The 13,988-nt window shown below is 45.3% G+C and overlaps 1 long non-coding RNA gene across 1 annotated transcript in view; it reads right to left on the minus strand.

The window, feature by feature from the left end:
* Positions 1-63: 63 nt before the first annotated feature.
* The window catches only part of LOC134417213 (uncharacterized), a 48,891-nt gene continuing 34,966 nt past the window's right edge, over positions 64-13,988 (minus strand). Inside the window, exon 6 of the long non-coding RNA XR_010027534.1 lies at positions 64-135. This is a non-coding gene — a long non-coding RNA (uncharacterized LOC134417213). The remainder of the gene's footprint in view (positions 136-13,988) is intronic.

Below are 13,988 nucleotides of genomic sequence, written 5' to 3' on the forward strand. Positions count from 1 at the left end.
GCCCCTTGCGGCAGCGCCGGCACCGCCCTCCCGCTGCAGAGCGGCAGCCGCGGGTTCGAGACCGCATCCGGCCACTCCCGTGTGCAGTCCTGGGATCCTCAGCGTGAGGGAGACGCGGAGCTCCTGGAGCGGAGGCTGCGGAGGTGATTTAGGGACTGGAAAGGCTGAGGGAGCTGGGGCTGTCCAGCCTCGAGAGGGGCCCTCAGCCCTGGGTGTCCCTGTGTGCAGGGAGGGCTCCGAGCAGGGCCCAGGCTCTGCTCCAGGGCCCAGCAATGGCACCAGAGGAACGGGCAGGGACTGAGGCCAGGAGGTTTCACCTCCAGGGCAGGAGGTGAAAACGACTTCCACAGATTGCCCAGAGAGGCTGGGAATTTCCTACACTGGAAGGATTTTCTATTCCAGAGCCATCTGGGCGCAATCCTGTGCCCTGTGCTCTGGGATGGCCCTGCTGGAGCAGGGAGGTGGCACCAGGTGCCCCACTGAGGTCCCGTCCATGGTGGGATTCCATGGGGCCACAGGATGCGGCTTTGGGGCCGGGGAGAGGCTTGGAGGAGACATTTGGGAAGAATCTGTCCGGGAAAGGCGTGCTGGAGGGCCGTGAAGGGAAATGTGCACAATTCCAGCATTTCCTCACCGTTTCCCCCTTCCCGCACTGCCCATAGGGAGCTGGAGGGGAAGAGGCACAAGAGCCACCATAAGGCTCAGGACAGGCTCATCCTGAGGGGACATGGGGACTGCCCGGACAGGCAGTGCCTGGTTACAGATAAAGAGAGATTTTATCCATCATGGAAATGTCAGCAAAGGCTTTGTGGAACTGCTGCGCCACTTACCAACCAAATAAAGCTTCAAAAACAAAATGCAAGGTTTGATTTTTAGCTTTCAAATCAAAATGCAAGGATTGATTTTTACCTCTGAATAAAAGTTAATAAACACAGTGTTTGTGGTTTTTAAACAAGTTAACAGATGTATACTAAAGCATATTCTTATTAAAAGGCTAAAACCATAACTCCTTGTAACTGAAATATAGAATCATAGAATGGCCTGAGTTGGAAGGGACCTTAAAGATTATCCAGTCCCACCCCCTGCCATGGGCAGGGACACCTTCCACTATCCCAGGTTGCTCCAAGCCCCATCCAACTTGGCCTTGGACACTTCAAGGGATAGGAAACTTTTTATGATCCCCATTCCACTTCTCCCACAAATTTAGTGTCAGTAACCTGGCAATTTTTGCCTTAAAGGTTATTAGGTAGTTTCCCAACAGCCACAATAAAAAAAAAAAAAACCCTCACAAAAATCCATGTGACAGAGTAACATGAGATCATCTCGCAAATCAGGGTTATTAATTAGGCTGCCTCACATGAGCAGATGTAAAACCCAAAAGTCAGAGTTGCTTTCAAAGAACAAGTAGCCTGGTGGTAAAACCACAAGCTAGGGCTGTGGGAAACCCTGAACCCACACAGCCACAGCTGGGATCAGAAGGGTATCCGGAGAGCAGCTGCTGTTGGCAGAACCTTCTCCATGAAAACTTCAGGTCCTGATGACAGCTTGTGCTGTCCTATCTCCATAGGATCTCAGCAAAATGTGCAAACAATCCTTTTGTGTGTCACGTGGAGGGAAAATGAATTGTTAGAATTCTGGAAAAAGCAGAATGCAAAGCTGCTTTTCTTGCACACAGATTTTGTTTATAAATGTCTATTATGAAATTGCTTTTTGCTGTATTTGCATTTAATTTAGAAATATCTTCTCATGCTCATGTGTGGAGTGGTTTGAAAACAAGATCAAATAAATGAGCTGATCAAGAACATTAAGTGCCAGCCCATTCACTGCATTAATATGAAAGCACAAGTGATGGAAAACCTCTTAGATTCTGTGCCAGTGTTTTTCTCTGACTTGCCATGTTCATTTTAGTGATTGTTTCTTTGGTGTAATTTGCACCAAGAATTCTGAACACGTGCAAAGAGGATGCACACCCTCAGATCCCAGAACCCTTCAGTGTGCTGCAGCTACATACTTCTGCTAAGTTAAAGCAAATTTTTAATTCAATGATTTCTTCACAATGGCAATAAAATATTCCAGTCCCTGTCTTCTGGATCCTCCATGGATATGGAACATTGAGGGCAACACCAGTCACAGCTCCTTACTCCAGCAAGATGCCTCCCTTATGATAGCCAGCACTAGGCCAAGTACAATCCCACATTTACAGTGCTCGGATTTGCCTGTTCCTGAACATGATACAATGAATTCAGTGACATTTTCACTCTGAGAATACAAGAGCATTCCTCACCTGTCAGCAGCTGTGGGCTGGGGGGGCAGGACATGTAAAATTCAGCTCCAGCCTGGGGATGAATAGTCAGCTTTCCCTGTTAGCAGAGAGCATCAGACAAGCTGGGACAAGAGTTAATTTTCCTGTGGCTTTTCCTGGCATTGAACTCTATGCAAAGCAGATGCAAAGCCAGTGTAGTGTTAGCACAGAAAGGTAATGGGTTTTGTGCAAATTCAGGTTTGCCTGCTGTGAATTAGGAATATTAGTAAAGGGAATTTATTTTTAGATAGGCCAAGGGTGGTAGTGATACCTCCATTTGGGATCTACTAGCCTTCAGGTTTTACTTTTGCCTCCTCTCCCCCCAGGAAAATTAAGACTTTTAAGGAATTCCTGCCAACTTCCTTCTGCTGCTGTCTTGTTGAGATCACCTGCAGAAGATTTTTCATTTTAAGTTCTATTTAGAACAGTACAAATGTGCTTGCAGTTTTTTGTCTGCTGACACAGCAGGATACAATTATATTCCCCAAGACTTTTAACTCACTAACTCTACTCAAGACAGGATCTACAAGACATTTATACAGTGAATTTAAATATATAAATATTTGCATCTATAGATAAATGTCTCTACATGTGCTATTTGGAATATATGAGTTTATATTAAAATATAGGCTATATTTCTCACAAGATGGTGACTTTAGTGCCCTGTCAGATTTCCTGGAGTGGTCTGGGGAGCTCCAATAATTTTACATGTATAGATTGAAATCTAAAGAAGCTGAACTCACCCAGAATATGAATACAACAGGTATGGGGTCACACTGAAGGTGAACATGTATTGCTCCATCATTGCAAATCTCTTTCAAATTATTGGATGGACTCCAAGAAATCCATGAACACTAAACCAAAAAATTACATTTCAAACCCTCAGCTATGTAAAGCACAAGTCTAGGTCCTGCTCCATTGCTTCAGTGGCAACTTGGTTGGCCAGTACCCACTTCAGGAATAGCACAAGGTCCTGCAAACCTTCCTTCTTTTTTAAAACATGTAGGCACTAAAGGAAACATAGATAATGTATTTTTCTCCAATAACATTAGATTTGACTTGAAAATAACATGCTAAGACACATGGTATTTCTGAATGGTTTGACTTTTGTTTTAATTCAGCTGTCTCTGACTTTTTGAATATAGTTCTCTACTAAAAATGGGGTGGGGAGAAAGGAACAGTTCAACTGTGAACTATTCTTTACAAAACTGGATGCTTCTGCCATCCCACTAATGTCATCTGGCATTAATTAACATAGCATCTCTCTAATTATATTGTCAGCATACAGCCACCAAATTAAAATACAAAGAGAATCATTAAAATTTCCCAATTTGACTTCAGCATTTCTTTTAAAACACAATTTTTCAACTTTTGTGTACGTAGGAAATCATCCAAAGCCCACTGAAATTAATGGGTTTCATCCCAGTGGGGCCCAGAAATGTTTGGAAAATATCAGTGGGGTGTCCAAATTGCCTCTCTAAACCAAGTGATTTGATGTTGGCACCAGCAGCTCAGCACCCAAAACTGAGCGTGCAGGGCTGGTGGGTCCCTCAGGGGAGTGAGGACCCTCCTGTGGGAGGAAAAGAGGACATTAGGCACAGTGGAAGCCCCTATCCCTCTGCTCCCTAAAAGGAACACAAGGAAGAAGGACTTAAGTAAATCTGTGGTGCCTGAGGCAGCGTGGAAGAGCAGGGGGGCTGCAGCATAACCTGCCTGCATCCCAGGCCGCTGTGTTACACCAGGATCAGCTGCCCCCTGATGCTCTCCTCGTGAGTTTTGTGGCTCTTTCTTCCAGTGGAGGAGAACTGGTGCCTTGGCAGAGTGTGTGCTCTCAGGCAGGGAGGGCTCAGAGCCTTGAACAAACCCTTGGGCTCCAGCTAAGTCTGTCCTGCCTCAGAGCACCCTGTCCGTGGGTGAGAGGAATCCGTGTGTGGGGCTGATCCAGCCTGAGGGCAAGCTCGAAGTAAAACTGGTTTGGTTTTGCCTTTTGGCATGGCCTAGAGCTCAGGCCTGCTCCCAGTGAATGGCATTGCTGCCACTTGTTTGTGCCTTCCACATTGGCACTGTCTGCCCTTCAGCATCACTGGCCTCTGCAGGCATCCCTTGGTGATATTAAAATCTTTGGGATCGAGCTGATTTCTACCTCACCAAGAGCTTCACCTCTCTGGAGTTTGGAAAAACTGTACATCGCCCTGAGTTGATCAGAAACACATGGAAAAATATTAAAATGGTTCATAAAGAGGGGAAAAAAATATTTTCTTTCCAAGACTTTTACTGCTGAATTTTTACTTTGGGGGAAAGAAAGAAGATGCTTGTCAGCACTTTAGAAACGACGTTCCTTTTTCCACCTCAACAGCCCTTTGCCTATTTTGCCTAGACCTGTTAAGCTGAGTATGTTGCTACAGCTCAGGACAAGGCATGGAGAGCTAATATTTTTCAAAGAAATAAAAAATGTTCCAGCAGCAGTAGCAGCTCACGTTTTTCTTGGACAGGATGTATTTCCCCAGCTCCCCTGGGAAACTCGAAGCAGAATCCCAGGGTAGCCCTTCTCACTGACTGCTGTGCTTGGGTGTCAGCTGCTTGGGGAGTATGAGCCAGACTGGGAAAATCGTTCTCTGGAGATGCTGGGCAATTTGAGGACTTAGGGAAGGCTGGAAGCTTCTGACCTCAGTGATACACAGACCTCTCAAAGCTTGGAGCCTGAAAACCCAAGGCATGCAGGCTGGCAGTTCAGGGAACTGCCTGGTGGCTTTGGAGCAAGCAAGTAGTTTAAATTGAAATCACCAGTTCCACGCAGAAAATTCCAGGTGGCAAATGCATGTTTCTCCATCAGGGCCATCATCTGGATGCCCTTATTTGCCATCAGAAGGCTGGTTAGCACAGGGATGTGTTAATTCCTGCTGGGAGCCCTGAATGCAGAGGCCAAGGAGCACGCTGGGCTCATCCTACATGACCTTTCCCATGGAAAATGGGGTGCTGCCTCTTCCATGAAAATGTACACATCTCTTGCTGTGGTACCTGTCAATGATTCTCATTCACTGCTGTCCCAAAAGCTAAAATATGGAGTGGCATTTTTGGCCTGTCACAATCATGCAAGACTGGATTCCCTGTGCCCTGTGACTTCTGTGTTCATGCACACCAGTGGCAGAATCTGTGTGGGCAGGGCACTTATGCAAGGCCACTAAATGGAAGTAGTGGGATTTTACACAGGGAGAGGGGCAAGCACGTGGTCTCTGAGCAGCTCATTCTGTGAACTGAAACTAAGCTTGAATATACAAATTTTGTACTCATTCCTCTTGGTCAGGTAACACTTTCTGGTAGGTGGTAAATTGTCAGGGACAATTTACCCATAGCCACACCCTCCACCAGTATAAAGGAGTGAAGTATGAGTAGAATGGTACAAAGGAATCCTCTTGCAGCCAGCTTTGGGCTTTACAATGTTACATTTGGAACTCAGTTTTGGAACTCAAATGTGTGGCCAGAGGCAGAGAGGACCCTTGCATCCCTGCAGTGGGAGCAGAGATGTGTAATGAGGACAGAACCTCTGGTGAGCTGATCTGTTCATTCCTGTTGCTGTCCAGGCACAAGGAGGCATTGGACAGTGATTGCCTCTGGGTATGGCCAGTGCCAACCAGATTAATCATCTGTATCCCAAATAACCAAGCTCTTCTTGGCACAGCAGCTTCTGCACGCTGCCAGAGCTGTGGAGGGAAAAAAAAAGGGCCCACACTACTCCTGCCTCTTCCCATCCTGGGCTGCTATCCTCACTCTACACCTGGGGCCAGCCTAAATAAATTATATGTGTTAATATGTATTTTATATCAAACTAAAAATTTTTTTTGTCCTTAGTTTATGCCTTTGATTGTTACTACCATAATAACTAAACAAACACAGGAAGAAACAATGTCTGCAGCAGCAGCAGTTTGGTTACCTGCTTCCTCACACACACACACACACACACACACTCTCTCTCTCTCTAGAATTTCATGTCAAGAAAAGCTCACCATACTCGAAGTTGCAGGTTCTGCTTTGCTGTGCAGTAATTCAATTTTCACTCAGCTTCATTTCAGGAGACTCTGCTGTCCACTCAGCAGCTTACACATGCAGAATTTTCTGGGTGTGGCTGCCTTTACTCCAGACTTGAATTAGAATAAATGACAGCAAAATGTGTCTAATGGGGGTTAATAAGTCCACAACAGCGTGCAGCCCTAGGCAAGAAATCTGGAAGCACTGCAAGAATCATCCTAGAATCTTAAAATCACAGAATGATTTGGGTTGGAAGGGACTTTAAGGCTCATCCAGTTCCACCCCCTGCCATGGGCAGAGACACCTTCCACCAGACCAGGTTGCTCAGGGCCTCATCCAACCTGGCCTGGAACACTGCCAGGGATGGGGCATGTGAACACAGCAGGAAGTATTGTTGAGCTGTAACACCTTTAGATGTTTCTAAAAATAAAAGAAACTTCTGTTTAATACCAGGATTGCTTGCTCCTGCAGAGGCAGCTAAATAGATCCTGACACAGAGTACCAGGGAAGGAAATGTACATGTTTACTTTGGAGTGTTTGGATCACTGGATAGAAAACCTATAGGAAAATGGAAAACATGCAGCAGTAATTTGTTTCTAAAGGGAAAGGGGAGAAAAGTCAAGGAAATTCCCTCACAGCCTGCATGGAGCCAGGTTTTCAGCTGGTATAAAGCTGAGGCTAGGTTAAAATTATTGGAAGCAGGTCACAGCCCATACCAATAGAAAGCAATAGGGCAGTGGTGACTTGAGGCCCTGAGCAGGTGGCACTACCAGAATCCTGCATCAGGGTCTGCCCAGGGTTCTGTGCTAGGATCAACTCCAGCTCTGACCCAGAGTGGAGCTGTGCAGACAGGCAGGGGTCCCTGTCCCTTGTTCTGTGCCAATAAGCGTGTCCTGTGTTACATGCCAGCATCTTCCTCCTCCCACCAATCTGTCTAGGCCATCCCTGACCACATTAAACCACCACATGAGCTTTGCAGCAACGATTATTATTCTCTTGTCTTTAGGTCCCAGCTCTCACCAGCTCTGCAGACTGAGAGCATGTTCTTTGTGACCTCCTCAATACGTTTGCGTTATCAGCTATTACATCTTTTATCACACATCATTGAATTTGATGCATCAGGGCTTCTACACAGCTTGCCCCTGCTCTCTAGGAATTCCACAAATAAATCACTGCCACGCACTGCAAACTGTCAAAGAGTTGCTGACGTGCTCTGCAGCAGAAAACTGGATAACCTTTGGCACCAGAACGCTATTTTTAAGTGCTTTAATAAAGAGCCCCTTTGTATTTGGAAATGCACAGCTATGGTGAGAGGAGTTAATGGTTTGCACATGATGCATCACACCCATGATAAAATTCTTCATCGAAAAGTTAAAAATCCCAAGCAGCAACCACACACACAAAATCATTAAGGATACTCCGAGGCTTGAAGCTCTTGCCTCTGTATAAGCTTTCTGAGCAGCCGTTGTGAAACTGAGCCCAGATTTATAAAAGCCAAGCTTACTGATCCAGATGCTTTTCCACACCATGGGGTCAGAGCCTTGGGCAAAGGTTCCCCCATTCAGAGGCAGAAGTGGGGGAGGGAAAGGGGTGCTGGATGTGTCCAAACAGCTGCCTCTCGGTTTTGTGAGTGGCCCAAAGAAAAAGGACACCAAAGCATCTGCTCCCTGGGACAAGGCCGCGGTGTTTCTGCAAAGGGGAATTGGCTGTGTGCTGTTTCTAACCACCCTTGTGGTGATCAGCAAGTGTCTGTATGTTCTTTAAATAGACACATTACCCTAAGGAAACACCCAAGTCAGCACCTCTGTATCCTGCTGTGAGAGAGGAAACCTGACCTACAAGGCACCAAAATTTGCTGTCTCTTGGCTGAGGGGCAGAAATATTCGAGCTAAGGCCTGACTGCTGCTTGCTTTTCTTGGAGAGTTTGCTTCCTTCAGCTCTCACGGAAGTCAGCTTTACTCTGGGGTGACTGCAGTTGGAATTGCTCAATAATTACACAATTGGCAGTGAGAAAAGAACCAAGCCTCAAGGAACTGCTTCCTAAGTAAAGCAAGGATATGATCGAGTAATTGATCAGTTTATAGATTCCTCATTTATTCTCACTAATTGCTGTTTAATATGGAAATATTTCCAAAATTTTGTCCCAGGAAATTGCTGCTCTTTTATCTGATGCTGAAATCTGACTATATGAATAATTCAAAACCAGACAAGACAAGCCACCAGAGAGTGTGTTAAGCAAATTGAGGATACAGTTGCAGCTGATCAGAAGAACAGAGGAGATGGTCTTCCTTCTTCCTCAGTGCCTGCAGAGGAAAGTTCTGTACCACAGTTTGCTAAACTGATGTGCTTCAAAGAGAGAAGACTGAGAGGGGATCTCATGAATGCATATAAATATCTCAAAGGGTGCCAAGGGGACGGTGCCAGGCTCTTTTCAGTGGTGCCCAGGGACAGGATGAGGAGCAATGGACATAAAATAAACACAAGAAGTTCCACCTCAAAATGAGGATAAACTTCTGTACGCTGAGGGTGGCAGAGCCCTGGAGCAGCTGCCCAGGGAGGGCCTGGAGTCTCCCTCTCTGGAGACATTCCAAACCCACCTGGACACGCCCCTGTGTCACCTGCTGCAGGTGCCTGGGCAGGAGGTTGGACTGGGTGATCTCCAGAGGTCCCTTCCAGCCCCAACTATTCTGTGATTCTGTGACAAGGAATGTCACCTACATTTTGAGGAATGTCTCTGAAATTCCCATCAAACAGCACTGCTGGTAAAACTCAGAAATCTCTTTGGGAAGATGACAGAGGACTGCAAGATGTCATTGTACAAATGGTGTAGTTCACCAAAAATAAGACCCTGAAGACTTACCCCTGTCCTCACCCTACAATTATGGGGAGGGAATGACCATGGAACACAGCTTTTAGGACACCATGGAATATATTTGACCTTTGAGCAGTTCTTAGAGCACCTTGTCATACGTAATTAGTGAGAATGCTCGTGTTTATTTAGGGCTTGTGGTTGTGAAAAATAGAACAAAGCCATTTGGGGGCTGGGGGGTGGGGATGGGCAATAATCAAGGCACTGAAGTAATTTCTCTGCTTTCTATGCTTTTTTCTCTTTTATGATAGATTTTCTATCACAAAATCAAATCAAACCTCACCTTATCCAGTTAGCTCACTTAACTCACTCTTTTTTGACAGCACATGCTGTGCAAGACTTTTTCCCTACATTCCCTTCTGCCTACCATCCTTCCATTTGATTCTTGCTGTATCATAAAACTGGAAGACCTTACCATTTCAAGCTGGTTTTGAGAGCCTGTTGTCAGACTGACAGAAGGCAGCAGGGAATGAGCTTACCTTGCTATTTTCCTCATTAGTTCACGTTGAGATGAAAATTCCTCCTTGGCACATACAGTCTTAAATGAAAGAGCAATTTCTGGCTTGCTTGCCTTTTGATTTTCTTCTTTAGTCTGCACGTGTCTCACAGATATTTCTACAGCCTGTGCACCTTACAGGCCAGTTTCATCTTACCTCACTCTTCCATTTTTATCAAAGCTTTCCTTTTAACAAAGAGATGCTCTGTAGAAAAAGTTCAAATCAAAGTTCCCTTGAGCTTTGTGAGAGGAATCACCCTGAAATTTCTTTTTTTTTCATGATGTTCAAGTCAATGCTCTGAGATTATTTTTTTTTTTAAATTTAAAAGGAAAATTCGTTGGGGCTAAAATTAACACTTCTTTTTGAAATCATAAACTCATATTAGCACCTGAACTTTGCAGCTTGTGCTCAACCATTCCTTTAAGTGTTCATTAATAAAATACTTAGTGAAGGCAGAGAAATTAAATTAGTCTTGTCTGACATCACAGGCAGAAGTGGGGGTTGTGTGTGGCCAAACAGTACAATTAGAGAGTATTACAGAAATCAACTCAACCGACTCTCTTTAAGCTTGCTCTGCAGTTCCTTTGTTTCAAGGCAAAACAAGATAAAGGCTGGCTAGGTGAGTAATAAACCCATATCACAGACATTAATATACAGCAATCAGATTCAAAAGGCCTATTGTGCAAGACACTGCAAAGACAGAGCTCCTGCCTGGCTGCTGCATCAAGACAAAAGGCAGAATGAATCAATTTAACAGAATATTAACATGAAGCATAATAAAGTCAGTGCTGGTCTTTCCATGGACTTCCCTTGATTGCAGATGCCATATGCACATGTGTGTACATGTCTGTCCTGCCTGTGTTTCTAGATGCACACATTTAACTGGGATGCAGGTCTTGCAGTGGCACTTCATAGGTGCAGCAGTGCATGAGGTCGTGGCCTCAGAGAATGGTTTGTGGGGAGGGACCTTAGAGATCACCCAGCCCCAACCTCCTGCCATGGGCAGGGACAGTTTCCACTCATCCAGGGTGCCCAAAATTTTGTCTATCCTGGCCTTGGACACTTCCAGGGATCCAGGGATAGTCACAGCTTCTCTGGGCAACCTGTGCCAGGGCCTCACCATCCTCACAGGGAACGATTTATTCCATATACCCAATCTAAACCTGCTCTCTGTCAGTGTGAAGCCATTCCCCCTTGTCCTGTCACTCCAGGCCCTTGTCAAGAGTCTCTCCCCATCTTTCCTGTGGGCTCCCTTCAGGCACTGCAAGGCCACAGTGAGGTCACCCCAAAGCCTTCTCTTCTCCAGGCTGAACAATCCCAATTCCCTCAGCCTTTCCTCCCAGCAGAGCTGCTCCATCCCTCTGCTCCCCTTGGTGTCCCTGCTCTGGCCTGGCTCCAGCAGCTCCCTGTCCTTGCTGTGCTGGGCCCAGGGCTGGATGCAGCCCTGCAGGGGGGCTCAGCAGAGAGGGGCACAGGGGCAGAATCCCCCCTGCCCTGCTGCCCTGGGGCTCTGGGTGCAGCCCAGCACAGGGGGGCTCTGGGTTGGGGCAGGGCCAGCTCTCACCCACAGCAGCCCCAGGTCCTTCTGCCAGGGCTGCTCCCTCTGCTCATCCCCAGCCTGGATTGATCCTGGGCATCACTTGGTCTTGCTGAACCTCATGAAATGTCCATGGGCCACTGCTCGAGCTTGCCCAGGTCCCTGTGGATGCCATCCCATCCTCCAGGTGTGGTAACAAACTACTCAGCTTGGTGTCATCTGCAATTTGCTGAGGGTGCACTTCATCCCTGACTGTACTGAAAAAGGAACCCACATTTCTCCTGGCAATGAAATCAATGCCTGCTGTGTTTAATTGCTGCCACTCTCCTGGAATGGGTTGGTGTCCTAACAGTTGTACTGTGACAGAAACAGGGAATAAGGGAGGATCTATCTTGAGCAGAAAAAGAGGATTATATTTAGAAAAAAGGTATTTTTATGGAGAAGAACAATGTGTATTTTCATCCAAACAAGCTGTTCTATGAGGAGGAGAAGGACTTTCACTATTTGAATTTTCTGGGGTTTAGTGTAAGCTGAGGTACTCAAATCCTACACTGAAGGCATGAGCTACAAAGGTTAAACCTAGCAAAGCACAATTTTAGCAGTGTGGGGGCAGGGTAAGAATGCATCTTTTCTCTTGCAGTATTTCAAGTTCTCACAAATTTTTGAAATATTTTGTGCGGCATTTAGTGAAGCCACATCAAGACTCCCTCCTCAGCCCTTAAAAGATGCTATTGTCTTTTTCAAACACTCTTTTACAAAGCCTACTCCTTCACTGCTAAACTCATGATAAAAACCAGTGTGAAAGGCACAGAGAATTTTCAATACATGAAACATTCCATTTGTGTGGCAAGCAAATAGCTCAGGAACTCGAGGAAAGAAGCAGAGTCACAAAGTCTCATGAACAAGTTTTAAATGATGTTTGAGGAAGGTGGGTGCTCTCCCTCAAAAAGATTGACTGAACCCAGTGTGAAGAGCTCCCGTCCATGAGAACTTCCAGACACAGGGTTTTTAGCTTGGATTTAGCTTTTATTTGTGAATGCTTACTCCCTAATTGCCCTTTGGTCCCTTATGGAGGAGGCTGGCTCCTACAGAAAGATCGCTGTACCTTTTACCCAAATCCTGCTTCCCAGCCTGTTCCTAGCTTTTCCTAGCCTAGCAGGAGTAATCTCAGCCTCAAAACCCTGCACAAACTTCATCAAATAAATGCACTCTGTCTACCTAGCTCTCCTACTTAGTTTCAGTAGGAAAAAATCATGCTGCAGATTCCATATTGCTGTGTTTTATAAAGTTTTTACAATGTAAATGTATCAAGCCTTTGCCAAAATGTGCCCTACTTCTGACACAGCCACAAAAGTGAGGGGGTAAAATTGCTCAGTGCGTGGCACACACTGATGGCTCTGAACTGTCTTTGTGTGAAGGAATTTCTATAAATTATGTATAAACCTATTTTTGTTCATTTAAAGGCATTTCTTCTGGTGGCTTGTTGTCTCAGGCTAATGTAAGCAGTTATGCCACCATCGTGCATTTACAAATCGGGCTATGAATAAATAACAATTAAACTGTTTATACTTTCATTTTCAAATTTCACATCCTACTGGCACCAAGAATGTATAACCTGAAGGTTGAACTGTACAGGAATACTGTAAAGGAAGGATGCACATGGCTAAGCCTTGGCTTTGTAACATCTTGCTTGCAGATATTTCCTTTTGCATCTAATGGGAAGCGAGGGAAGATCCATGTTTCAGTTCATCTGAACCGCCAAAGTTTACAGAGAAGGAAAAGAGTGGGTGGGGAAAGAGGAAAAGGGAGGGGAGGCTGGGGAAAAAAAAAATCAGCTGTTGTCTATCTATATTCTAAGCACAGAATCCTCTGATCTACTGATATGTCATTCATACCAGCAATTTGATACCTTGAAAATATTTTGCACGGGGCTGATGATGTTACAGAGAGTTTTCCTCCACCTCCTTTAACAAACAGGGCCATGGGATGATTTTCCTCTCTTAGCCTGAGTCATTTCCTCTTCCGTTGCCTGGAGCTCTTTCAGCTCCAAGTGACAGCAGCCATCTCTCCATCAGGGGAGCCCTCCAAGTGCCCCTGCCTGGCTGCAGCTCGCAGGAATTCCGCATTGCTCTTTGGGGAAGCTGTTGTGACACTTGCCAGGGTGTCAGTGGAGTTATTGTGCTTGAGCTGCCCATCTGGACACTTTTATTCTGCCTTTTTTCTTTTTTTTTTTTTGGTGGTTTGAGTTGATCCAGTTCCAAAGGAGCCTGTGTTAAAACCTCATAGACATATCTACATGGAAAAGTAGCTTGCAATAGCTTGTAGGAGCTTGTATTCTTCCAATGTAGGGATGGTTATTCCCACCCTAATTACCCTCTGGAATTGCATACTGAAACCTTGAGTAGTTTTACATAAAAAATTGTTTCTAATACCTCTTTTATGCTACCAACTGCAAGCAACTCTACCCAGTTATGTAAAATGAGAACTTCCCTGATTTCCCTTTTTCACAAGCATTCTGAAATGCCTTCAGTGAGTGATATTTTATAGATTTTACTGGAATACCACAGATAAAACACAGCTCTTTTTAAGAAAAGATCATGTTGATGAGATGTTGCTATAGAAATACTTAAAATATGAACAGCTTTAAACTTCAGCCATTATGATGGAGAAAATGAAAAGACAAAAACTTACAGGTGTTTTGGCACTTCAGGCCAAGCCTGGAAGCTGTGGGGTGGCAGGAGCAGGTAGCAGGCAAGG

The sequence above is a fragment of the Melospiza melodia genome, chromosome 4, assembly GCF_035770615.1.
Source record: "Melospiza melodia melodia isolate bMelMel2 chromosome 4, bMelMel2.pri, whole genome shotgun sequence".
Classification (NCBI taxonomy): domain Eukaryota; kingdom Metazoa; phylum Chordata; class Aves; order Passeriformes; family Passerellidae; genus Melospiza; species Melospiza melodia.